The sequence below is a fragment of the Empidonax traillii genome, unplaced genomic scaffold (genome assembly GCF_003031625.1).
Source record: "Empidonax traillii isolate 1590-97213 ecotype Southwest subspecies unplaced genomic scaffold, ASM303162v1 scaffold583:size513456, whole genome shotgun sequence".
NCBI lineage: Eukaryota > Metazoa > Chordata > Aves > Passeriformes > Tyrannidae > Empidonax > Empidonax traillii.
The window spans coordinates 416,353-442,567 of NW_020955776.1; the positions used below are offsets into that span (position 1 = coordinate 416,353).

The 26,215-nt window shown below is 46.3% G+C and overlaps 2 protein-coding genes across 3 annotated transcripts in view; one reads left to right on the forward strand and one right to left on the reverse strand.

Moving 5' to 3' along the window:
- HRAS (HRas proto-oncogene, GTPase) overlaps positions 1–11,624 on the reverse strand; it is a 41,094-nt gene extending 29,470 nt beyond the window's left edge. The window contains exon 1 of the mRNA XM_027898196.1: positions 11,219–11,624. The gene's annotated coding sequence lies outside the window, so the exon portion shown is untranslated. The remainder of the gene's footprint in view (positions 1–11,218) is intronic.
- A 1,804-nt stretch (positions 11,625–13,428) lies between these two features.
- The window catches only part of LRRC56 (leucine rich repeat containing 56), a 78,497-nt gene continuing 65,710 nt past the window's right edge, over positions 13,429–26,215 (forward strand). The window contains exons 1-2 of one of the 2 annotated variants that reach the window (XM_027898193.1): positions 13,429–13,503; positions 19,742–19,854. The gene's annotated coding sequence lies outside the window, so the exon portion shown is untranslated. Of the gene's footprint in view, positions 13,504–19,741; positions 19,855–21,594; positions 21,655–26,215 lie in introns of those variants that run through there. The other variant, XM_027898192.1, reaches the window with a different exon arrangement.

Sequence of the window (26,215 nt, forward strand, 5' to 3'; positions counted from 1 at the left end):
TCAGATATCTACCTGCACCGTGATGAGATCAAAGTGCTCGTTTCCTCCACTGCCTATATAAGGGGACTGACAGCATGCAGCTGGGATGTTAGATGTCACTATCTGGACAGATGAATTGCACTCTGATGTTCCCCATCTCGCACTTCACTTGTAAGCTTTTCAGAGAGGGCCTTTCTCACTCTGCACCTAACATGAAAGAACTTCCAGTTCCTAAGGCCCAAAGGTAATGCTACACTTCAAGTAGCAGATGAGAGGCTCATGCCCTGAAGTATCTACCTGAAGCAAGAAAGCTTCACAATACTTTCCCTGTAAAGATATTTCAAGTGGATCCAAATAATTTTGGGGGATGGGTGAAGAGAAGGCAGAGCTGCAGGTTTCAACCTGCCTTTGTGTTAGCAGATGAAGAAAGGAAAACATCCCAGGCACCAAACAGTTTGTGCCATAAAAACTGCATTTCCCAGAGAGCCTGCAAGGCTCACTTCATGCCCATCAAAACATGCACCATGACAGGCAGGGAGGGATGCACTCACGCAGCAGAGCTGGGGCAAGGACATGGGAGAGGAAAGGACAGAGCAGCAAGACTGCAATTTCTTCTAGCAGAGAGACTTGGGATTTACAGAGCAACCTTGAGGACTCTTCTCTTTTTCATGACTTCTGATATACAATCCTTTGGGGCAGGCAACACTGGAGCTCGATGCAGACAACTGCAGAATAATGAGTCTAGGGGCACGCAGCCAAAGCAGACAGCACACATTAAATGGAGCTGTCACGCTGCTAGGCTGGCCAGGGGAGGGATGGAAGAGTTATTCTAAGATTTGTGAAGCCATCAGCCCTGGTGCTACAGAAAATAAAAAAAAATTAAGCTCAGACGAGGATTGCAGGCAGAATAACTTCCCTGACAACAGGATGCATGAGGAATATGCTTTTACAAAGGGCCTTCAAATCAAATAGGGGCAAAAAAGCAAGCACGGAACAGACTGCACAACATTCACCCACAGTGGGACTGAACTGAAGGGTTCAGAAGAAAACAAGAAGTTCAACTTAGCACCCTGAAAGGGCTACTGGTGGCAGAACTTTTTCTTCCACCCCAGCATTCAGCTGTCACTGAGTTTGCAGGCTTGTACCTCAGATTTTAAACACCATCTCTTTGCACCCTAATCCCAACAGCTACTTGCTCCCATTGCTCCAGCAGAGCAAGCCATGCTGAGGAAGTGTGACTGGTGGTTGTCCACCTCCACACAGTGCCTGCCAGTCAACATCCATTTGATTATTTTGATTTGTTATGCTGGTAGGGTTTTTTTCCTTTTCCTCTGGGATTTATTCTTAAGTTGCTCTAAGCTGCAAATTGAATAAACTCATTCCAGGTGCAGACTTTGAAATAAAGGAGATACAAACCTGAACTGACCTGAGAGATGCTGTACTGCTCACCATCCCACCACGATCACTGCAGTGAACATAGTTCAACCAACTTCAGCAGAATTTGAACAAGACCTCACAACCCTGTTGCAGTGCAATTGCAGGACTTGCCAAAAAAGCATGTGCTAAGTAGCATGCTCTGAAAAAGCCCAGCTCTCTCCCAGGCACTCAGCTTCCCACTCTTCACAAGGAGCACACTTCAGATAAGCAAGTCTATACGTTCTTCTTTTTAAAATGTACATCTTCCTCTAAAACTCAGGAAGGCTTTCCTTTTCTTTCTTAAGAGCACCCTGCAATTACCTTGTTTTCCCTTTAAAAGAGTAAAATTTCAGGCCAGCTTTACATTTACACAGTTCAGTTTGCATCTGTAGATTGGTGACTACTATATATAGAGCTGGATGCCCTGGGCTTTTACATGTCCCCAGCCAGGGACCTGTACCTTACATGCTGTAATCATCTACCTTTTATTCTGCATCCATTTCAACCCTAAAGCTGGCTACTACCAGAGGCTCTTCCCTACCACCATCCTAGGGGAATCACCACCAAAACCTCCCTTTCTGTCACATTAAGGACTCAGCAAAAACTGCCCTATTCAGAATATGGGAACAGGCTACAGCTTTGTTAGTCAAAGGAGGAAGACAAACCTAAATTCCAGGAATTATACCTCTGCATGGGCATTCTCCATTGGTGGTTTCATCTCAGCTGCGTCTCTTTACTCACCTCCCATCCTGAACAGTTTTAACATCCACTCCATGGTTGCTCTGAATTATCCCAGAGGTGACCACATTTCAGCAACAAATTAAACTGTCACTATACATTCCTTTCTACACCATTTTTTTAAAAATATGTGAGCCCTGGCTGCCAGAGAACTGTTTTGGAAAGATTAGATTAGGTGCTTCGGAAACTGATTTGAAAAAAAGTAAAGGGTTTTTGCTTATTGAAGAACCCTCCTTTCCTCCCCCCCCCGGGAAGTTTGTTTTATTTTTTAACCTCAAAGATCTGGTAAATTAACTGCATCTTGTTTTATAAATCTTTCCACAAGAAGTGCCTTGATGCAGGTGACCAAGGGAGATGGTTCACTTTGCAATCATCTGCCACCAACAGAAATTAAGATCCTAAAGCCCTCTGATTTTTAAATCCATCCCCATCCAGAGGGCTCCAACATCTCTTTTCAAATGCCCAAATCTTCTTACCATTTTTCCAACCCACAACAAGACACTCAGCTTTACTGTGGGGTATTTATCAATTTCTGCAGACACAAGCCCCACTTACAGCCTGGAAGAGTGACATGCAAATTACTGCTAATCCAGCCCTCCACTCACATCACTTCTAGGACCAGACACCTAAAATATTAAAATAACAGTCAAGACAGCCTTGTTTGAAATGGTAAAAAGAAACAACCCCCCACCTTCTCACCGTTCGTTGTGATAAGAAAGCACTGGTGACATCAGAAAAATCAGATTAGCAACACATCAACAGTTGGGTGCTGAATCTTTTGACACTCATCAGTTACCCAAGGAAGTGGGAAACTGACCTTGCAGTCAAAGTGCTAGACTAGGACAACAATTTCTGTTGTCAGATCTGCTCTAGGCTCCTCCTGTTAACGTGAATTTCCATTCCTCAGTTCCCCAGCTGTAAAACAAGAGGTTATAAGAATGTATCTCCTCTTCCTGCCCAGTATGTATGCCCTGGCTGTAGGCACTGGCAGATACTTGGCAGTTTTTCACTTTCTAGCAGACACGAGGGGCAGGCAGGCCTGGACACTTCATAGACTGGAAAAGAGTGGGTGCTTGAGATATACACTGCTGAAGAAGAAGAACAGCAGAGGTGTAAGCTGATGTTTACTGAACACAGATTAATGTGTTCAGCATAGAAGGAACATGAAGCAGAGGACATCTTGCAGTAGTTGTGGGGATCAGATGACTATTAGTTGAGAGCAAATGGGGTCTGAAAGTCCTAGTCCTCCTTGCAGGACAACTGCCCAAACTCTTGCCGGGGATGGAAAATAGGAAGTGACCTCAGGAACAAAACTTTGAGAGTCACTGCTGCAATCATTCAAGGAAGGCCATTTTCCTCCTATTTGTATCCTCCTTGTGCCTGCCACAAGGAGAAGAGCGCTCTCACCCCACCAAGGTTCCACCTTGTTAGACCCACACTGAAGGGCTGGGGATGAGGTGGGCATATGACAACTCCACACAGGATCAGCCCTAACATCCTGTGGTTTGTGATGGAGTGGTAGTAAACCAATCTCTTGGAAGTCAAAGTCAAGCTGCAGTGGTATGCCCACAAAAAACCCTTTGCTGCAGTTCAAACCACTGCCAGTGGTTTAAAATCTCCAAAGCATCCTCCATCCTCAGCCACCTATCACCACTGATGGACCTCCCAGTCTGATGCCAACAGATTCTGTCTATCCTTGCATTCGCTCAACAACCCCATGCAGATCGTGATCTGCACACTGAATCCAGGCTGCATTCCTCACAGCCCTAAAACCTTCCCCGGTTCTTTGTTCGTGAAGAGACTGGCCATTTCTGCCCAGAGAGAGAGAGACCTCTCTGCTCCATCTTCTTGTTCTCCTCAGGTCTTGCACAATGTTACCACAGTTTGTGGAAACATTCTGGTCTCTGAATGACCAACCATGATACATAAAAGCATAGTATTTTCAAAAAATTATACTTCTCACACTTGAAAACATCTGTAGAGCTACTGATCCTTCAGTACCAGGTGTATTACAGGAATGAGAACATAGAACTGATCTGCACAAGACAACATATCTATGTCAACTTTGCCAGCCACTCTCAGAAGTAAGTTCTAACGTTGTCTCTGCAGTGACTTTCTGGGATGAATACTGTGGCTTTCATTCCTTCTGCACAAAGAACGATTGTACTAGATGCATCTTGCTTTTGAATCAGCTACAAGATTTCCACCCTCATCCATCTACCCCTCTACTCTATCACAGACCTAGTTAGACCCTGCACATGCCACTGTGGCAATGAGGCACCATCATACAGCCTCCTTGTTTCTGTGGAAAAGCAGGAGTAGAAGCACTCTTCCAGTCTAGGTTTGACTGTATTGCACCTCTGTTTCCCACCTTCACCATGGTCATGGTGGTCATTTCTTTCCAGTGCATGTGTTTTGAGATCAACATGTTGATATTTGGTAACTCACAGGCACCACCAGAATAGCTACAGAGCCATCAGCTGCAACTGAGTACAGCACAATGGAGGATATGCAGTTGTACTCAGAGGAGTAGAGAGAGCAGCTCTGACCCTCATGGACTTCAGTACAACTCTCAGTCTCTACAACCCTCAGGAGAACGATGAGGCAGAAAGTGAAGCAGGGATTTCTGTGTACCTCCTCATCCATCAGCAGCTAAGCTGACTACCAGATGGGAGGTGACACCACCAACTGGCACAGCAATGTCCTCCCCCTGCCTAGCCCCCCTAGCACTTGCACTCCCTCCCACACCAGCGGAGCAAGAAGCCAGCACACGCCTGTCGAAGCAGGTCAGGGAGCAGACCACTCGCCCAAGGCTGCCCGTGTGGAAAGTGGGACAAACCCTCCAGAAAAAGCTGGCTGGCCTCATACAGTATCATGCAAATCAGGAAAAGGCTGAGAGAAACCTTGCATGACCAAGGTTATACGGTAAGGTTATACACTCAGCCGCTCCACACAAGGGGAGAATCAAGGAGTGTGCATAGACACATAGAGGGAGGAGGTACCTCCTGCTTTCACCAGCATTTGCTGGGTCTGCATTCTACAAAGGAGAGAGTTGTGCTGTTCACAGCAGGAGCTTAACACGGTGGAACCCAAAAGGAGCCATTGCATCTACAGACACAGATCCAAGGGGAGACAGTGAAAAAAGTTAATCACAAGATTATCACACATACAAGCTGGGGGTTGGTCCCATATATACCTCTAAGAAACGGTGATGTTTTATTTACTCAACAGAGTCAACGACTGTTTTATCTACTTATCATACCAACCAAAACCTGGTTTCTCAAGCCTAGCCTTCTCCTTTTCCTGAAGGATGAATTCCAGCCCCCTCACACCACCCATAAGATTAAGCTCCCTGGCATCTCATGCAAAGCAGCAGGGAATGAGCACAGATGCTACAATCACTAGAGAAACAGATAACCTAGTACCACATCAGGAATACTGCTCTGGCTGCTGCAGTGGCGAGCTGGGTTAGGACAAAATCCATCATTTGCAGGCTCCAATTTCATACATTCAAGCTTATTCTATACACATGGTTTGGAGCAGACTGAATAGGGCTGGATGTAAGCCACAGAATTGCTGAAGATAGCACAGAGCATCAGAGCACTCAACACAACACTGGAGCAGGCCTACATGACAGCTGCCTGTTACCCCAACAAGCCACTGATGAACAGAGCTCACTTCTCAGCAAGCCTCTAAACAAGATCCCAACTTGCCTCAGGCACAGGCACTTGCTAGCCAGACTCTCATTTAGAGATTTTTCACTAGTCTGCCTTTCTCAGAGAAGACGACCTTGTGTACTTCCACTGCCTGCCAGTCAGCCATGCCTCGGTTCAGCCTAAATCAGCAGGATAGCTGACACACCACCCTGCACTACAGCAGCCTCCACAACGCCTTTTTCCACTGATCTCTTCCTTGCTTCTCCTCCCACAGAGCCTTACCCAGTGAGAACAGGGTAGCCCAGAGCACCCCCCACTGTGCATACCTGCATCCCTCATTTCACTCCTACTCCCTGGCTTTTTAGATCTTTTCTCCCAGTAAGAGCGAGACATCCTCTTCATTTCACAGGCCACAGCTTCTCCCTCACGTCTGCTGTTCTCTCAAGGATGCTAAACAAGCAGGAGACACACAGGCATCTTCCCAGAGACATTGCAGCAATGTCTCTTTTTTGTATTCGTCAAATTATTTCTCCCACACACACGCATTTAAACTTGGCTCCACCAGCTCTTGAATTTAACTTCCATACAAGCAGTCTGATCTGTAATGGATTTAGCTATGCAAAAGGAAAAACCCACTTAAAGTTTGGTCCCTGGCACAGTAGTATGCAAGTACCTGGGCTGCCACTACCTCTACATTATCAGAGGGCCTCTCACCCAAGGCATCCTACCCTTTTAGCAGATAGACTGGGTCGGTATCACTCCAAAAGAAGGGAGTCCAGTGAAATAAGGCAAATAGCTTATCCAAGACCAGATGGGGGGGTCAGGACTCCCCAGTTCCCAATCCTGCACTTTAACGACAAAGTCATCTTTCGGTTCTAGAGATCAACTGTTCCAAGAGCCCACATTGCTGTCAGACGGGCACCACAGGCAGGTCATGCATTAAGACAGTGAGCATGGAAAGACTATTCCCTCTGTAAGCATTCAGATCATTTTGCATCATGCACAAGAAGCTGTAAAACCATACTGCATCAGTGAGGGGCTGGTAATGAAGTTTTGCTTTTACTAAGCCAATCATTAAATCATGCTGGTCCCATGTTAAAGAGAAATAGGCAGCAACATATAGAATAAAACAGATCGTCTTGAAGTATTTTCCTCTGGATATCTGTAATTATAAACCAAACATCATCAGCTTCCCTCTCTCCCTGCAGTAAATAATTAACTGCAAAAGAATATTCCTCTTGGCTCCATCCTCCCCCATCAATTCTGCTTTGCAACAATGTACCACCTGGATTGCTCACTCTGTCAGTGCACCCCTTATCCAAAAGCCTCAGAAGACACAGAGGAGCGGTGCAACTGTTAACTTCAGAGCAGCAGAGACCTTTCCTTGGGGGTACAAGAGGGCATCGTCACGTAACTCAGAGTACTTAAAGCAGACAGCTATGACATACATAGCTTAGCTCATTTGCTGCTGCAACATCACTGCAACCATCAGTGGAGGCGAATCATGCACTCTGAGCACTCCCATCACGCTCCTCTGGACTGCCTGTGCTTTACTGCCAAAGGATAGCAAAATTCCTCCCCTGAAATATAAGATTTTCTATTACTTTCATTGTTTTTGAAAAATATCCTCCCCATCTCTAGATTTCATCCGGGGGGGGGACCCCAACAAAACCCTGAAAACAATTCTTCTCCATACAGCAATTTCATTTTTAAGAGACTTTAATCTTTGAATACTAGATCGAATTGAATATTGTGACTGCTTGATCATGCACAATAACCTGTTCACCTCTCGCCACTTACCCTCATCAACCTGACACTCATACAGACTCTGCAACCAACAGATAAGTTCAGAAAACGTTCAGAGAACCCGTTCCTTCTGCCCTACTGAAAGGCACCTCCTGGCTGTAAACCCAGCAGGGAGGAATGATGATGCCAGGAGGAAAGCAGAACTGCCTGGCAGGAAAGCTGGGTTTGGTCAGACAGCAGATGGAAGCAGGTTGCATACATACAGATACACAATCAATGAACAACACAAGGTCTGCCATTTGATCCCAGTTTCTTTCTTAAGATACAAAATCAAATTCACATTTGAAAAAGGCATAAGGAGAGCATAAGCGAAAATGAGAGCTGGGAAAAACCTCCAGAACTGCAGGAACACCCTTCCTGCAAGAGCCAAAAAACTCGGGGAGAGGCAGAGAAGCATTACCACTGAGCAAACATCTTCATACTCACACACAGTCTGGGCTTAGTTTTACATTTTTATGGGTTTAAACACATACCAATTTAGTTCAGCTGACTATGAACGGTTCAATAAAAATCTCCACCAGGAAGGTAGAGAAAAAGAGGGAAAATGGCTAATTTAGACTCAAAAAGCATGGAAAGAGAGGTTCAATAGAGAGGCAGAAGAAAGAACGAACAGAAAACCATGGCACAAAAGAGGTAAGTGAAACAGATACCGAGGACAGTTCAGAACAAGATAAACCATTTAAAAAGTGGAGTGAAAACTGGAAGGGAAAGACAAGAGAACGAGGAACATTCCATGGCAGATCAGTTGAACGGCAGCTGGCAAATAGATAATTTGTTTAATCTCATCCATATTTGTCAAGTAATTTATTTGATTAATACTCTATAGCTGGTCATCAACCGGCTATAGAGCTGATCAAATATCATGTCATAAATATATTATTAGATTAATACAGGTAAAACTCAAATAGATTTAACATTTTTATCTGCTGCTCAATAAGCTCTGATTTTAAGTTTACAGTTCAAAAAATGTTAAAATAGAAACCTAGTAATAAATTATTATTAGATAAAGATTGCTTAGAGCACAACCATTTTGCTTCTCCTAGACTGACAAAAAGTACAGTATATTGTATAACACATCTTGAAAGGCAGGAGAGAAGACATTCCTACCTCTTCCCTATAACACACTGCCACAATGAACACCTCTCCACAGGTAGCATTTTTTTGTCTTGAATTTTATTTTGTTGAACATTTCCCCAGTAGTCAACTTTTTTTACCCTATAAAGGTTTTCACCCCAAGAAAATCTGGTATTTTCTCCAAGGGTAGCTTAGCAGGAAGGTAAATTTGGGGTGCACCAGTAGCAGGAGTGGAGGCAGCAGGTGCCATATCCAGCCTGGAAGCAAATGTTTACATTTGTGAGCTGAGCTCTGCTCCTCTTAAAGCAAAGGGAAGTCAGGTGAAAGATGGCTGTAGCCTCAGGACCTCAGGGAAGTTTCCCACATTATCAGCAGACTTTTCCATATCTCCCTAGGAGAACTTGGAAAAAAAAGGTCAATTGGCAATTTTTCAGCCTGGTTTTTTCCCCTCCCCCAAGACAATGGCAAAGTCCCCTTGAGACTCCTCAGACCCGAAGTGAAAGCCACCAAGGCAGACCATCTGCATGCACGTGGTCGCAGGTCTGCCAGGGAACCCTGTGCAGCGGCACCAGATGCCATAAGGAAATCGTGGCCATCGCTTTCTAGGCAGACATCAGAGAAGCACGAGGTTACTCCTGCTGCTGTTCTACCTTCACCACTGACAGCAGCCAAGAATCAAACTAAATGCAGGAGAGAACCACACCAAGGGCAACTCCCTGGGGCAGAAAAGTGTCCCTCAGGTCATATGTCCCGTTTAAATATCACAGCAATATCTCAAACTGAGATAATTATTGCTAATTACAAGATCATTTTTATGTAAACATGAAGGATATTACCATGCATACTTCATCTCTTTTTAATTAAAAGAAATAAGAGGTTCACTGAGATAAAAAAAAGACATGCTGACAGCTCCCACCCAAAAGCAGACTTTTCTGCAATGATAACACCCATCAGCCTCCAGACCCACCAAGGAGACTGAACAAGGAAATCAATCAGTATCAGACTCCCCAGTGCTGAAATGAAGCAGTTGGCACAATATTAATCACACAGGGAAAACATTTGACAAGGAGAAGGAAAGGACCAGACACACAGACGGAGGACACACATGGATTCAAAGTCATGGCTGTCTTACAAATACTTGCAGAAATCACACAAATCACCAGCTGCAAAATAAAATACTCTGAAGAAGAAACACATTACCAGTTCTGACTCCAGCAACTCTTTAGTTGAGCCCACACCAAACCTCATGTGCTTTCCTCCATTCAAAACCAGTTCCTGCTCCAAGCTGCACAACCTACCCACACCAACCAGATTGGAGTACATCGTGACACAGCCTCACCAGGACTCTGTACCCCTTCTGCATCTCAAAGACTGGGGTAAAAAGAAACACGTCACAGGCGAAAAGAGACATGACCATCCAACTTAGGACACTGAAATAGTCAACGGCTTGACTTGTCATGCAATGGCTTAACAAGCCATTCCTGATGCACGGTCCTCCTGTTTCCAGCTGTCCTAAACATTTCTCCAACCACTCCAGAGTTCGCCAGTCCACCCTGATTTCTCATTGTCTCTTTTGTCTCCAGACACGCTCCACTGCTTAAGGCAATTTAAAACACATCCCCAAGCGGGATCCATGCGGGCCAAGCAAGCTCTCAGATGCCCCTTCACTTGGGTTGAAGGCGTTGCACCCCCGGACCCCAGGACACCCCGGCACGGCAGGCAGCCAGCCTCGGAACGCCGCAGAGCCCCGGCAGAGAGCGTCCCTAGGAGGAAGGGAGTGTCACCAGCTCCGCAGAGCCGCATGCTCACTGAACGGGGACCTCGCTCACTTCATCACAGATGCACATATATACCTGCGCGCCCCCTCCGCGCCTCGCCCCTGGCCTGCCGACGCCTGGCACTGCCGAGAACCTGGTCTCTCCTGGGGGGTACCGCAGCCCAGCAGGCACCTACTTGAGCAAAGAGCGGGGAGTCACATCACAGGAGCAGCGTGGTGGATTCATGGGGCTGAGGGAAGGTGGGTGCGGGGGGCTGCAAACTAGGGGTGAGAGAAAGAGCAGGTGTAGAGGGTTGCAGCTAATGGATGTGGAGGGGAGCCGGAGGGCAAGGGGGGGAAAGGGAAGGGGGTAGCATCTTGGGAGGGGGAACAACAATGAACAAACAACAGGAGGCAGGAGGAGTGCAAAGGGGGTGAAGAGGCTGTGGGTCGGTGGCAGCCCATCACCCTCCTACCTCGGCGGCCTGGCGGGGCTGGGGCAGGCAGCACCCAAGCAGCAGAGTCATGGCGCGGCCAGGAGAGCAGGTGGGTCCCCGCCACCGCCTACCGGGCTAAGGATCGCTCCCTCCTCACAGCTGCCCCGGGGCACGGCGGAGGGCACCCCCAGCACGGTGGGGGTACAAACTTCCCAGGGTGGGGGAGAACAGCCCCGCTAACAGGTGGCGGCGGCGCTGCCGCCCCGTCCCCGCCGCGCCGGTGGGCGCTGCCCCTCCGCGACGGCGCGTCCCACCCACCCCGAGGCAGCCCCAGCCCCAGCCCGGCGGTCACTCACCGGCTCGTCCGCCCCGCCGGGCGGGATGCGCGTCCTGGAGAGCGGGGCGCGGAAGTTTAAAGCCGGGTAACAGTATTATTTGCCTTTTTTTTTTTTTCCCTTCCAACGGAGGAAAAACCAAACTAGACGAGGCGCCCCCCCCCCCCCCCCCCCCCCAGGCGGGCGAATCCCCGCTCCGCTCCTCCCCGCCGGGGGCTTTCAGCCGCGCGTCGGCCCGGCGGTGAGGGGAAGTTTCCACCGCGGTGGTGGAGGCGCCCCCGGCGTGCCGCGCCCGCCCCGCATTGGCACGGGGCGCCGGGGCGCTGTGCCGCCGCCGCCGCCGCCCGGACAATGTGCGTGCGGGGGGAGCGGGAGGGGAGCGGAGCGGGAGCGCGCCCCGCCGGCGGCCGCGGCACACGCCCAGCCCGCGCCCCGCCCGCCCGCCGCTCGGCGCCCGCCCGCCGCCCCGGATTGGCGGCCCCCGCCGCCTCCGCCCTCCGGGTGGGCCGCGCTGCCTGTCAATCACCCGCCGCCACCGCCCGCCGCGGCCCGGCCGCGGGGCGGTCCCTGGGGCGGTGGCGGTGGCGAAGGGGGAGGTGGCGCTGCCGCCGCTTCGTTCTGGCGGATGACCCGCGGGCGGTGACCCCCCGCCGCCCCCCGGCCCCGGGAGCCGCCGGGACCGCGGCGTCCGCCCCGCGGGGTCGCGTCTGCGCCTCACGGCCCCGGCGGCCCCTCCTCGGGCGCTCTCCGCAGCCCAGGTCAGGGGAAGGCCTGGCGGCCGCCCGCGCCCCACGGGGCTGCCCGGGGCTGCGCTGCCTTTGTCGGCGCCCCGCGGGGGCGTTCCGGGGAGGAAGACCAGAGACCTCTGAAAGGTTGATTGCCAGGCACGGCCCCCGGCTGAATCCCCGCTGGGCTAAACTCAGCTCACGGGGTGCTACTGGCTGGCCCCTGGAAATGCCTAGAAAAATAGGTGGCTCAGAATTATTCCAGAGCAATTTGGAGAGGCCACAATAGAAAATACACCTGAATTGGCTCTCTGTAAGACAGCTGGGGTCCAGTTAGGCTTAGCAGAAGAGATATGCACTGCCTGAGCGGAATTACTGCAGTTACAGACCAAGGTCCAAGCGTGGCAGAAGGCTCGTGTCTGATCCTGTTTGGGTCCCATAAGAAGCACCGCTGAATCAGAGCTAGTAAATCTTGATGGACTCAAGCTTCATGCCATGAATTCAGGTCTGTCAATGCAGTGCTTCCTGTCATGGTACACCAGACATTTTCTACTACGAGGCAGTGTGATTTCCCTATTACTTTGGAAACTGGATAGTAGATTGCATAGTCACCTTGTTATCCAGCAGCATGCAGAAGTGATCAAGCTTAGATGCAGAATGTGATGCCAAACAAAGTATGCAGTACTGGAAAAGTGCTGTTCTCACTGACATAATGTTTCAAGCACATTTCAACAATTTATTGTTTCCATTAGAAAAGTATCTAGTAATCTGAAAATGGATCTAAAAACCATTGTTCTAGATATTACATTTGACACATAAATAAAAAGAAAGCACATGCCCTGCAGAGCTTGTAGAGAGAGCAGATTAAACGTGTTGTAGGGATACCTGTTGAGAGGGTTGTGCAGGTTTTCTCAGGTCTCATAAACGTGTTGCACCAGCACAAACAAACCTCCCGAAGCACTTTCTAAAAGCCAGCACACAAACAGACAGGTCCAAACAAAAACACTGAAGCTTTAACCTACCTTTAAACTCTTTCCCTGCTTCTAACAAGCCCTGCTTCTGGACGACCTTTCGGTTCTCCACAGAGGTGAGGACCACAGCTCACAGAAACACAGCATCTCTCCTGACCAAGGCAAGGGCAGAAGCAGCAGCACACACAAAGGTGATGGGTTTCCTCACAGGCAGACACATGCACGCAGGGTGCACCGCCTCTCCGTGCTACCTGTCTCGTCTTGTTTTAGCCGTTTCTAACGAGCAGGCAGGGTACTGGAGCATGCACAAATCTTGCTTTTTGAAGCACCCTGAAAGCAGGCTCATATTTTTCAGTAGCTGGGTGGCCCAGAAGAACTTTTCAGGGAGCAAGAACCAAACAGATAGTAAAATAGGCACATTTGTGGGTGAACCTCAGTTTCATGCTTCTTAGGCTTCTTGGTGACCTACAAGAACCAAGAAACACCAGAAGATGGAACTGAAACTGCTTCTTACTTGCTCATTCTTCACTGCCAGATCACATCAGGATATAAGATACCTGAGGACTACTTGTTTGCAGACTGCTGGAAGCAGAGACATAATCACCTATTGGTGAGTCATAACCACACAGTCGCATAGGGGTGATGATGCAAACTTGCAAAGGCACAGAGAGTGATATTAGCTTAAATGTGTCTTCTCCCCCTTTCTATTTTTTATAAAAAAGCAAACTATTGGGACAAGATCCTCAGTTGTGGCAAAGCAATGTAAATACATTGCTTTTGTCAGAGCACAGATTTACATTTGTTGAGGTTATAGCCCATTCTGCATGTAAAATATTGTTCTGTCTGAGCAGATTCTTCCTTCCTTTCTCTGAACTTGAGTTTAATTCTTGAAAAATGTCTGGCCCATCTGAAACCTCTGGAAGACAGAACCCTCTTTTTTTAAACATGCGATGTGCAGTGCCACAGCAACAGCAGTGCAAATGCCACGGCAAGAAGGCAGCTCAGCCTACCAACACTACTCTGCTAACTCAGCCTGCGTTGTGACTTCAGTGGATTGGCAGCAAACTCCTCCAGCTGCTCCACCAGGCAGCAGTGTTCTATGGCGAACCTCAAGGCAGGCAAAGAGAAATGTGCAGCTCTCTAGAAATTCTACAGTACTTCTTAACTGTTGTAAGCCTTGCTTGACAGGAGAGGAAGGCTAATCAAATACTGGGTCTGCTGGCACGGGGGGGCATTAAAAAGGAAAGAGAGAGTATCTTAGAAGGTCCTCACTGCCACAGTGAACCTGCAAAAACCAGATCTGCAGTGGGGTTGAAAAGCTGTTCCATCATTCCTATGCCTTCAGTTTTTCCTGATTGTCTTCCCCAAACTGCATGTAGCTTGGCAGGTGGGAGGCCAGAACTCATGGACATGCTTATCCTGTCATGACTCCTTGTACCAACACTCTAAATTCAGTCTGTGAAGTACATCACTGATCTTTGTAGGTGCTGTGACCCAAAAAATAACTCCTTAAGCAATGGAACATCCCCTCTTTAACTTCTGCAAGAGGGGAATCACAGACAAAACATAAGGTTGGGAGTCCACTCTGTGACATAGACTTATGCCAAAAGCTTAGTGAGCAGCTGAACTTGCTTATCAGCTACAGATCATTTTTGAAATTATGGTCTTTTTTGGGGTGATTTCTGGTAGAAACACTCAGACAATGGCCATCTTGAACTATTCTTTCTTTTTCCGTACAAAAAAACCCTCAAAAGAACATGAAAAGTTCTTCTTGTGATCATCAAAATCATCAGCAAAATAAGTAACAGTACTTTTCTAGCTTCACAATACTTGAATGCATCCAGATATGCATCATATATTTTTGATATACTGACGGGTATATCAGTTCTCAGCAGACACAGAGGGTAGATTAGTGGTGTCAGTTGCTTTTGTTGTTCTGAATCTCCTGTTGCTTCCCATATTTACCAGTTCCTCTGACTTTTAATCATGCAGATGCTTTCTGGTCCTTTTTTTGAACTCTCCCTAGTCCATTTTCCTGGATGCACAATTTTTCTGTGTAACTGAAACTTTCGTGGAAAGTGTTTGCAGGGAAGACTCTATCATAGTGCTCTCTTTAACAGTGTCTCTGAGAGTGTACTGAGGAGTTTTGCTTCCCCATTGTACCATTTTCTTCATGAGTTTTTAGTTTAGTCCTTCTGCACATACACTAGACCCAAGAAATCTTCAAGTCCTTTTCTCATGCTGGGATGTTTTCCTTGTATATCTCTCCCTGAGCTTAGAGCATGAGTAGTGTTAGGGCAGGAAGCAAACCGATATGCAAACAACTTTTAAAATTTGTATTTTTCTAGGGAACTCAAATTGTTTTCTTCTGATATCTGACAGAGTAACACAAGCGATTTGCCATGGCAAGCAGCTTATGAAACAGAAAAAAAAAATTATCATCACAAGGTGCTTTGTTGCTATAACAAGGAAAGAAGCTGAGACCTTATCCATTTTGTTCACTGCATCATCTAGGTAGCAGAATCTGTCAGTAGAAGTTTGTGTTAGATTCTGTGCAAGTGAGCTGTCTCGTGGGCCTATCTGATACTTGGATCAAAACTGAAGTGCAGTCAAAAGGAAAGAAGGAAGTGTTCAGAAGAATTGAAACAAGTCTGGATTCTCAGAAACACAAAGCCAAGTCCATTTCCGCAGCAAGGTGACGCAACTCTGAAGATGCCGGGAAGGGATGAACCAATTCTGAAATTAATTTGGCTTGCATTCTCTGACAATCTCCACTCTTCCCCCCCCTTCCCCCTTTATTTTTTTTTAAAGTGAAATAAATCTCCACGGATCTGTATATTGGAGTTACCTGGGACAGAGGATGGAACAGGCTTGCAAAGTCTGTCTTCAAATCCATGCCCTTTACAGGTCTGCTCCTGGGAGGGGCAGTCTCACTGCTACACATTTTACTTGGGTTAGTGAGTGAGTTTAGAAATGGCAAAAGGAATCAGCTAAGGGCAGAGAGGGGAAACATTCATATTACCACTGTGGGAGAAAATCAAACCTGAGCTTTGTTAGCTCAGAGGAGGACAATTTTAAAAACTCTTGTATGTGCCAATAGTCACAGAATCCAATAGAACTAGTGCTGGATTCCTGTGTGGAAGATAGACTCATCTGTAGATCTGGAGTGGGTCTTGGATATACAGAGAATGTTTGCCTTGATTCTGAGCTAGAAAGGACGTCTTCTGTGGGATAGTCTTGAAAAGTGGAGGAAAAACTGAAAGTTTCTCAATCCCCGGACTACTGATATGAACCACAAGTAACACAGCTCCGACTGTGTGATGGAATGAAGCGTATGCTCCCCGTTCTATTTTAAAAACACTCTCTCCCAGTTAAATTTTATGCTGTTGATTTAGTATAGGGCTTGAGAAACACTGGCCAGCCTTCTGAGCTGCCTGGGGGCTTAGCTGAATTCACACGTAAAATTATCGTGAGTCATGGACAATCCTCTTGTAGCTTCCTGGTGAGGTTGTAGAGAAAATACTGCTAGATTACAAGCCCCAACAATAGCATGACTTGGAAAGAAGCCTTTGAGAGAAACTCTTAATGTATCAGATAAATGGATATGTGGACATGCAAAGCTAGAGCTCGATCCTGACAATGAATTCTTATACTGTGAGTGACTGACTATAAAAAGACTATGGGGAAAATCTGAGTCTTCTGCAGCACAAAGAAACCATGAGATAAATGAAAGTCATCTCGAAGAAACCATGCTAAACTGTTCAACACCATAATTTAACACAGTCTCCTAGAGACTGGGGAGTCTGCAGGCTAATCCTTACTGCAGATTGCACCACGAGAGGCATAGCCAGAAGAGCTATAACAAGTGTGAAATTCTGCAAGTGTGTACCATCATCCCAAGGGCCTGGGACCCTTGGAGGTGCCTAAGACTTAGAAGCAGCAGTCCAACTGAGAGACCACACAGAGGGAAAAAAAGACCAGTTAGTCCTGGTTTCAAGGGTTTTTTAAGACAAACACTGAACTGGAGAAATCTGCTGGAGTAATCAATTAACAAAACACCAAATTAATTAATCAATCCTCAATCAATCAACAAAATCTTCCTCTATATCATCTCCAAAAACACCCCATTGCTTCAGATGACCCAAGCAGTGAGTGGGACCACTTTGGTTTTAATTGCCAAAATAATGGCATAAATATTGGATTAAATTCTACTAATTAAGAGTGCTCAGGCTTCTTCCAACCAAACCATTTGAAATGTTGCAGAAGATTCTGGGTGGATAGGGCAAAATCATCAGTTCTGTAGGGCTATCTGAGCTGGGACAGGATCTTTCTTATGGATTTCCCTTTTGAAATAAGCAAGGCAAGATCTTGCCAGGTACCTGGCCTAAGCACCACCAAAGCTAGAGAGAGGAAAGATTCCTGTGGACTGAAATGACTTCTACTAACAATTTGATCAATTATGAACTGAGAATAGAAACTTGCAGAGGGGAGATGCTCTGTAATTGCAGAAGTGAAAGGCTTTGTAATGAAAGTGGAAGGAGGTCTGTGTTCCATCGTTTAAGAATACAGACAGCTACTGATTCCTTTTTTTCCATAAAACCCCACAACCCAAATACACACAGAAAAAGACGTAGTTCAAAGGCTGGTCATTTCCCAGTCAGCCTTCTTGTAGAGATACCATAGGAATGAACAACAGTGGCTTTTCCCTAGCCTTGATATGCAATAGTCAGTAACAGGGCCCTCACCTGAGTGGGATGTTTGGACTTCAGAGTCTGCTCTGGGGGTGGTCAGGTGGGAGAGATGAGATACAGGTTTAATCTCTGAGACTGTATTTACAAGCAATGTCCCTTTCTACTACTGCCTGCTGGTTTCACTCTTACCTGAAGTGCACTGCCCTCTGCAGTGTCCCATTTGCTCCTGCGGGTGTTTGCGTAAGCCCCCAACAAATGTTCTTTATGATTTTTTGTGCTTTTTCCAGGGAGTTTTAGCTGATCATGTGGTGAGTCTGGAGCCTGAGACACTTAGAAATGGCACTGATTCTTTCATGAAGTGCCCTCACCTGACCAAGAGTTGCCAGGGTTGATGAGGTCCCGTGTCTCCTTCCACTCTCTGCTGAGCCTGCCATGGTAAATCATCAAGGGCCATGTAGGGTAGGAGGCCTGGTAATGCAGAAATCTGTATGTTGGGAACCACACTGATTTTCCTGGCAATGGTTTGCTGGCATATGTAAAGGAGCTTTTGTTAGCTGTCAGCTTGAATGGAACGTCATTCATTCCCTTGGAGCATGATCTTCAGATCACTACACTCTGAGAGAGGGATGTTGCCTTTGTCTTCATACAGCAGTACCTCAGATATTTGGAAGTTGAAAGCCATATTTTTTGTTAGGAAGCCCTTGCGATGTTTAATCCCCATTTGATTTTCTTTTTCAAACTCTGCAGAAAAGTTTGAACACTTTGCAACTTATATGCCATCAATTTTTTTATGGGACAGTTGGGATCACTTACCATGTTCTCGGTCATCTGTCACTTTTGCTGGCAGGAGCCAGATTTCCAGAGTGGAAATGGGATGAGTTGCTAAGGGATGTCTTGCGCCCTGTGTCATTTCTGCGTTCACTGATGCGCAACAGATTTATCTTGTAGTTCAAGGCCTCTCTGTACCAGATGACTTTGTACTGAAATCTCAGACTACCCCACATGTTCTCCTGGAGAAGACACTAAGATTATTCATATTATTTTTTAAATAGTCTTCTTATTTCTTCATGAGCTAATGCTGATTTTTTTCCCCTCAGCATCAAAGAAAAATTGCTAACTACATCTGTTTCTTGCAGAAATTTCAAAGCAGTGTTGCTCAGCATGATTCAGGCATGCACACATGGTAGAACCAGATAGAATTAAAGACATTTGTCTTTATCCAGTTAAACTACTGGTTCCTTTTCCTTTGATTGCTTTTTAATGTACTGGCTGCACATTGTCTCTGCTGTACAGCCCTCCTTCTCATCATCAAACTCATGCTGCTGAGCTTTTTCTTCTCGTCTATCAAGTCTTTCCCTAAATTCTGATTTTTCTTCTGTGAGGAGCTGCCCTGCACCTTGGTTGCTACCTCTGTGAGCAAGAAAAGCTGATACAAAGCAGTACTCACATAGAGTATAGCTACCTAGTTGACTGGAGAGGAGGATGGAATCCAGCATTCCCAGCATCTCTCTGCTTCTTGGTGCTCTCGACACTCCAGTGTACATTCTATTCCTGTATACCTTAGTAAAGCCAGCTTATTACAGACAGCTGTTTTCCTCTGTGGCAGCCTCTTCCTGATGCTCTTGGGGAGTGTTTTCAGCTCCTCCTTCATACCCTTCTGTGATTACCTCAGATATTCACTGCTGCAGTCACAAAGTCCGTTGGTGACCTCAGCCTTCGTGTTATTTGTAGCAAAGGAAGACTCTCCTTCAGTACAGCTGCTTGTTGTCAGAGCTAGAGATCCTGATTTACACAGCTCCCTGTGATCTTATGATGGTTGTGGTATTCCCACATCAAGTGAGATTCAGGCAAGATATTGGAAGGTCTCCTTAGCAGTAAGGCTATGCTCTTGTGTCACCATCCAATCTGGGCTCTCCCGAGAGACCCCCAGTGAAGGTGAGAGCAAAGTCCTCCCACACAAATGCCCTCAAGAGCAGCACAGGGTTAGAAATTGTTCCTTCAATCAGTGAGGTGGCATAGTTGATGTCTTCAGGGTATTTCTACACCAATTTCACACAGATTCTCTTTTTGCTAGCAGCTACTCCCTTCCTTCTTTCCTTCTTAAAGTACTTTCTCACAATGAAGGCACAGCTTTTTTTTTTTTTTTTTTTCCTGCAGTTTGGTCATCTCCTTTCTTCTGGTGCTTCTCCATCAGGGAAGGTGAAAGGCAGAAGAGAACCTTCAGTCACTTGCATCCTGAAGGACTGGTGCGGGCCATTGCATGTTTCTAGGTAACTTTTCAGGTGTTCAGGAGCTGAGCAGTGATGTGAATGTCTACGTGTGCGTGTGCACGTGTGTGTTCAAATCACTCAGATACTCTCTGAGGGCTTTCAGAAGTCAGACCTCCTGCAAGACTCTTAAGCTGAGATGCCCAAAGCAACATGTTGCAAATTTCTTCCCCTGGCTTCAGACTTATGACTTTGCCTTTTCCACTTCCAGTCAGCAAACTTCAGTTGGGGAAATACTGAGGCTAACGTACCAAAACACTGATCCTAAATGTTACACGAATCCAAGTGATTGATGGAATTTCAGCCATTGACTGTAAAAACATGAGTAAGCTTATGTTAATCTACAGATGTTGTATTAGCACTCAGCGATTTCCCAGTCCTCATTAGCAATGCGCTTTGATAGGGATAGAAGGTGTTAGCTCTAGTTTCCCTTCAGTAAGCTGTTTAATCATTGGAGCTTACTGGCAGTGGGATTTGGGGGACTTAAGTGATCACAAAGTGAATTAAGAGTAAAACAATACCCTCTCTCTAGCTTCTCTGGGATAGTGCACTGGGGAGGGAATGGGTTCAGAGCTGCTCTGTTCCCCCGTTTAAGGGGCACTGGTGTGCTCCAGTGAGGACTAAGCAAGAAGCTACTGCCTCCTTAGTCAAGATCTTCCTGGTTTTCAGGAGCACACTTAGACCAGCACTCCTGCAGAGATCAGCACATGCCGGTGGACTTGTTATAGCATGTTTAGCCACATGTTCTTGTTGGCTTACTAAGGTCTGATCCAAAGCATACTGCAGATACAGTGAAGATTCATGTACTTCTTCAGTGGCCTCTGGGCTACTCTGGGAGGCAAAAATACAACTGTGATAGATACATGGGTGAGTGAACTCTACATTACCATCACATTTCACTCTGAAGAGATGGCAAAAGAGGTTCTGCAGCCCAACCTTGTGCGTCCCAGAGCTGTAAAAGCAACATGAATCCTACTTATTAAGTAATTTGAAAGCACTTTCTGGTTTGTGAATCATCTGCATCCCAGCCTTTCTGAGGCTCTTGGGTAATGAGACGAGAACAGTGCAGCTTCTGTAGTCATTTCTACCTGCTCACAGGGCTGCCAGCCTGCTCTGGACCTAATTTTAAGCTGTTATTTTAAAAATCTCTCTGCCGCTAAGCAGTTCTCATATAGAGATCTCAGACATGAAGTAATCCTCCCAGCTTTTCTAGAAAAAAGCTAACTACCATTAAACCTGTTTTACAGGTGGGTAGGCTGTGCTTTAGTCTGCCTGAGATCACAAAACGTTATTTAGGGCCAAACTGCCTGGGCTGACACATTCCTGCAGCAGGGATGACTGCCCAAGAGGGATACTAACCTCCTTCATTAGAAGAAAAGAGTGCCCAGGCAGAGGGAGGGCTGGCTGCACAGCCTCTGTTTATGTACATGCTTTGCACATGACTGTGAAGCAAATAAACCTCACTGTCCATGTGGCTTGAGTCCAGGTGTCCCCTGGATGGAGCCGCAAGCGTAGGGTAAACTGAAACTCTGCACTCGGTTCTTTGTGCTGAGCCATCCGGCAGGTGGGAATGTAAAGCTCCACCTGATTGCTTATGCCTGAGTCACCTCCTTTAGCATTTGTTATTGCCTAGTATGTTAGCATGCTGCCTGCTGGATAATAAATGACTTCATTCGCTGCAGTAGTGAGGACATGATTAAAAATTAACCTTGGGAAATGGTCCTGCATATTTTTTTTTTTCAGTCAGAGCCAGACAAGGGGGAATAGGAGAGGAATGCTATTGAAATCTGATTTGCAGAAAATGTGAGTGGTGCGCTTTTGGTAATGGGAATAGTTCAGGCTTTAGTTTAATCACCGCAGTTGTTGGCAATCGGTGATCAAAATTCAGAGGGTTTAAGGCACTTGGTAAAGGTAAAAGCAGTGCAAGTCGTAAAGACGCAGGCATATTGCAGAGGAGGTCAAAGGATGGGATTAATGGGGATTACTATGTATATATCTGTTTGCAGAAAAAAGTTAATTTATCACATAGATGTTATTACCATATGTAAGGAATGGAATGAGATCTGTAGAGAAAAACTCTTCAGTTTTGGTTTATGTATTGCGCCCTTTTCTCAGTATCACACTTAAAATCCTCACCCTATCTATAGCAGCATGCAGAGTTTATTTCCAGAAGTGAAGGGTTTGCATGAAATATCTGAGGAAATAGAGCAACTGACAGACAGATATTTCATTTTCTTGGCTTCTCTTGCCTCCAGCACCCACACAGTATCCATCAAATTGTCTCAAGTCAAACCCTCACAGGCTGCATTTGAAGCTTGGGCAAGGAGCCAGGGAGGCTTAGAGAGCAAAGACCTTTCTGTCCGCACGCACTTACCCCTGTCTGTTTGCTGCAGTCCAGAGCAGGGGAGCTCAGCTTTAGGCTCAACAAAAAATACCTCCTTACTCCCTTTGCATTGTTCCAAGAAAGGGATTTGGTCTGAAGCCTGCAGACTCTCATATTAATGCTCCCGTTGTTGACACAAAAATTGCACCTTGTTCTGAGACATCATTCAGCTGGCTTTGGTACAGCAGCAAGCGGCACGTCCCATCCCGAGCCCACAGTTCCTGAGGGCTGCTCCCTTGGGCTGCTCCATTCGTTAGACAGTCTGGATGGTAACATAAGCTGTAATGCCAGGTGCAGTGACTGTGCAGGCAGATTTGCTCTCTGGCTGGCATGCTTTTTTCCAGAAGCATATCACAGCCGTTGATTTCAGAAGCCATACTGTCATATGACAGCACCTATCAAAGAGCCGAGCTGAGGTCAGCATGTTTGTACTGAGTCACCTGCCCATCTCCATGTGGCAGAGGTATTTTAAAATGCCAGGCTTAAGCAGATATTATGCTGCAGCAGAGAAGATGATATAAAGTTCCTTCATAAACAGTGTTACAAATTTGCTGGATGAAAGGTACTCAGGTACTGCCGTGTCAAAGATGGAGACATTTCCTACTCTAAGATCTTTCCTTACCCATGACATTTCAGGGACCATGGCTGAAATATTCCTCAGTCTAATTCCTGCTTTTAATTTATGTTCTCTCCTTTCTCTGTCCAGACAGAGCGTTTTCATTAGCCCTGGTATCTGGCTATCTTGATCAGCTATCAGAGCCCCCAAGTCTCCTGTCCTTTCTGCTTCCTGGTCCTGTCCGTTGAATTGATGGGGAGTGTGCCTTCAGTAGAATCAGCCCTGGTTCCCATGTATCTGGGACTGGGCCATGCACCATGCCACACAGCAGGAAGGCTTCCAGACTTATCAGCGGGGTAGGGTAGTCACAGGGACCTGTGTTCCTCAACAGTTGTTTGTCTAACATCTTGGTTAAAAGTGGGCATATCAGAAAGTTGTGCTTAGAGTGCTAGGATACTCTCTGAACATATTTCCTAGATAGCTGCTGTATAAACAATGAGGAAGCAATTCAAGCGTGCAATCACAAACAAGAAGGTACGTGGTATGGTAGTGGTGTGGGAACTGCCCTTGCTGGGATGTTGACTGTGGAACAAACAGGGTTTTTACTCTGTGTTTCAAGATCCTGTACTCACTGCACGCAGCCAAGCATGCTGCTGGAACAAGGATTTTATTTTTATGGTCACTGAGCAGGAGTTATCACAATGGTGGTTGTCAACACAACACTTTTTCATAAGCATGGTCTTTGTTGAGGTTTTGGAAAGCCCAATAGCTTAGAGTTAGTGTGGCACCTCTTTGTAGGCTAGGTGGTGGATGTGGTTTGAAATCGCTTCCTTGAACTTAAATAGGTTGGAGATCACACCCATGGTTTGGTTATTTATTTATTTATTTATTTATTTCCCTACCTGCCCACCTGCATGCAAATCTCTGTATTTCACTCTCCACATTGCTAAGAGCTGTGTGTCTTGCTCCAGTGTTGTGAGGCAAGTATGTCAAAGAAGAAAGAAGGTGACCTATGAAAACAGCTGTCGGCAGCTGCTTGCTGCTCAGTTCTCTAGAAGAGGAAGTTGTGAACTACGCATGGAAAATCTGCCTTCCACAAAACAGGAGTTATCCAGTAAACAGTGAATATACAGTTGAGTACTAGACACTTGTGTTTCCACTGACTTCTAAGGAGAGTAAGAGGGAAATGTATTTTTAACACCAGCTTAACTTGTAACCTGATCTGTTACTGCAGGGAGTAATCAACTGATAACTTACACAGCTGCCTGTGTTTGGTACACAAGATTACTGGGAATGGTCTTTAATGAATGTCCCTGTGTTAGTACATCCACAGCATGGCATAGGGAGTGATAAGTGCAGGACAGGACAGGGGAGGCCTGTGTGTATCCAAGGAAGACAGGTTCCGGCAGTGATGATGCGTCAGGAGTGGTTGGGGGGGACACACATTTTGTCACACTGCTTGGTAGTATTTTAGACACAGCTGTCTACATTGTCCTCTGCTACAAAATAGCAGGAGCCAAACACTGCGCAGCATTGAGTCAGTTTAATGCCAGTGCAATGGATGAACTTCTCATCCCACTGAAGCAATATTTTTTAATTGATCAAGCCTCTGCAACCCATCATATTAGAAAAGCCCAGGTGCAAATCCAGCACTGTTTTTGCCACCTTTATGTTTTTAAAAAGTTCAGATCGAAATTGAAACAGAGATTGTCAAAGATCCATTTCCATTGCTAACAATGGTGGGTGAGTCTGGGAATGAAAGGTCTTTGCTCAGACTATAGGAGGGTGGATGAAGGTGAGTCACAGTACTAAAGGAACATCATGATTCCTACAGATAACAGTAGTTTGTGGTCATAGGAGGATTCCCACTCTGAATTTCTGACTTCTGCTGAAGGGATTTGCTCAGCCAAGTGCACACAATGCAGGTCCACCACTAGGAGTTTCTGTTAAACCACTATAAGGGATTATCCCAGGGTCTCTTCTAAGATATTACAAGAACAGAGGATACTAGGGATGGAGTGCTTAGCTAAAGGTGCAAGCATACAGTGATATAGTTTGGGTTTTCATGGCCAAAGGGCTGGCTTACAAGCACAGCTGGAGTGCCTGGTAGAAAACAACATGCCATGTTCGCTGCCGTGTGCCATCACCAGTCAGTGGGGCTGCTGACAGATCCAGCCTTGAAAACAAACTGTCAAGCAAGGCATTTGAGGTAGGTGTGAGATTTGTTTGTCCTTGGATGTGTTTTATAGTTTTTAATACTTGTAAACACTACCTGAGCACCTGTCTGGGTCTCAGCCAGCATGCTGAGCTAGGTAATGGAGCTGAAACTTCTAGACAGTGCATAAAACATACGGAAGCATACCAGTAATCCATCTCTTCTTATCACTAACCTAACTTAGCTGCTGGAATGTAAGTACACAGTCCTTTTTCTAAGCATGCATTATGCAAATTCAGAGCCAGGGCTGTAGAGAGAGCATTAGGAAATCAGGTCTCTCCTGTCATTTGAGCGAAACTTCCTTCCCTCTCTATGAGGATAGGATTCCTTCCAGTAGTCTAGAGTAAGTTACACATGACAGTGACCCAAATACAAAAGAATCCCAAGGTTTTCTGAAGAGGCTATTCATGGAAAAGGCACCTGAGCCCCTTCCATTCTAAGGAAAATCCAGTACAGTACAGTGGCGTGTTGCATCACTTTTCATTCCTGTATAGTATTTGCTGAACTCAACTCCACGCTGCCTGCAGCAGAAGCATATGTGTAGGGCCAAGGGTTGCTCTGAAAGAGCAGATAGGACCATTTTTGTCTTTTCTCAGTTCGTTCACTGATGCTGAGCCAGAAGCAAGCACAAATCACCAAGTAGACTGTGGAGCTGAAACACCCCTGGGAGCGGGTAAGGCACTTAAGGCATAAGGAGCACTTTAGCATGTTAGAACAGAGAGCCGTGTCTTCTAGGCTACTAATACTGGCCCTAGGATTACATGGGTGTGCATAGGGATGCAGGGGGTTTGCAGTATTTGTTCCAGTCTTCAGAACTGCCTGACCCCTTATCTACCTGCTGATCTCCCTCCACTACTGCAGATTGCACTCCAGCCACCTTGTTCCTCTCCTGTTGGACAGGGATTTGTGAAGGACTTTTGCCAGAGCTGTTGTCTGTAGTGTGGCTCACAGCGGTGCTGTTGCTGTGATGGCTGAAAGCCTTGGTGTACATGAGCTGCATTCAGAGTAAGCTTTGAACTGTGCAAAGTATATGCAAAATAGTGGTGTAACAGCATGCAAACTGGTGCTTTGACCTGATTAATTTTTTTAAAGCCCCAATTTCTCCACTGCTTCACACCATATATTATCACTTACACTGATGGGAAGTAAAAATAAATAGATCCCTTTCTGATTTGGAAACGTTTTGTCATGGCTTTGCATTGGCATAAAA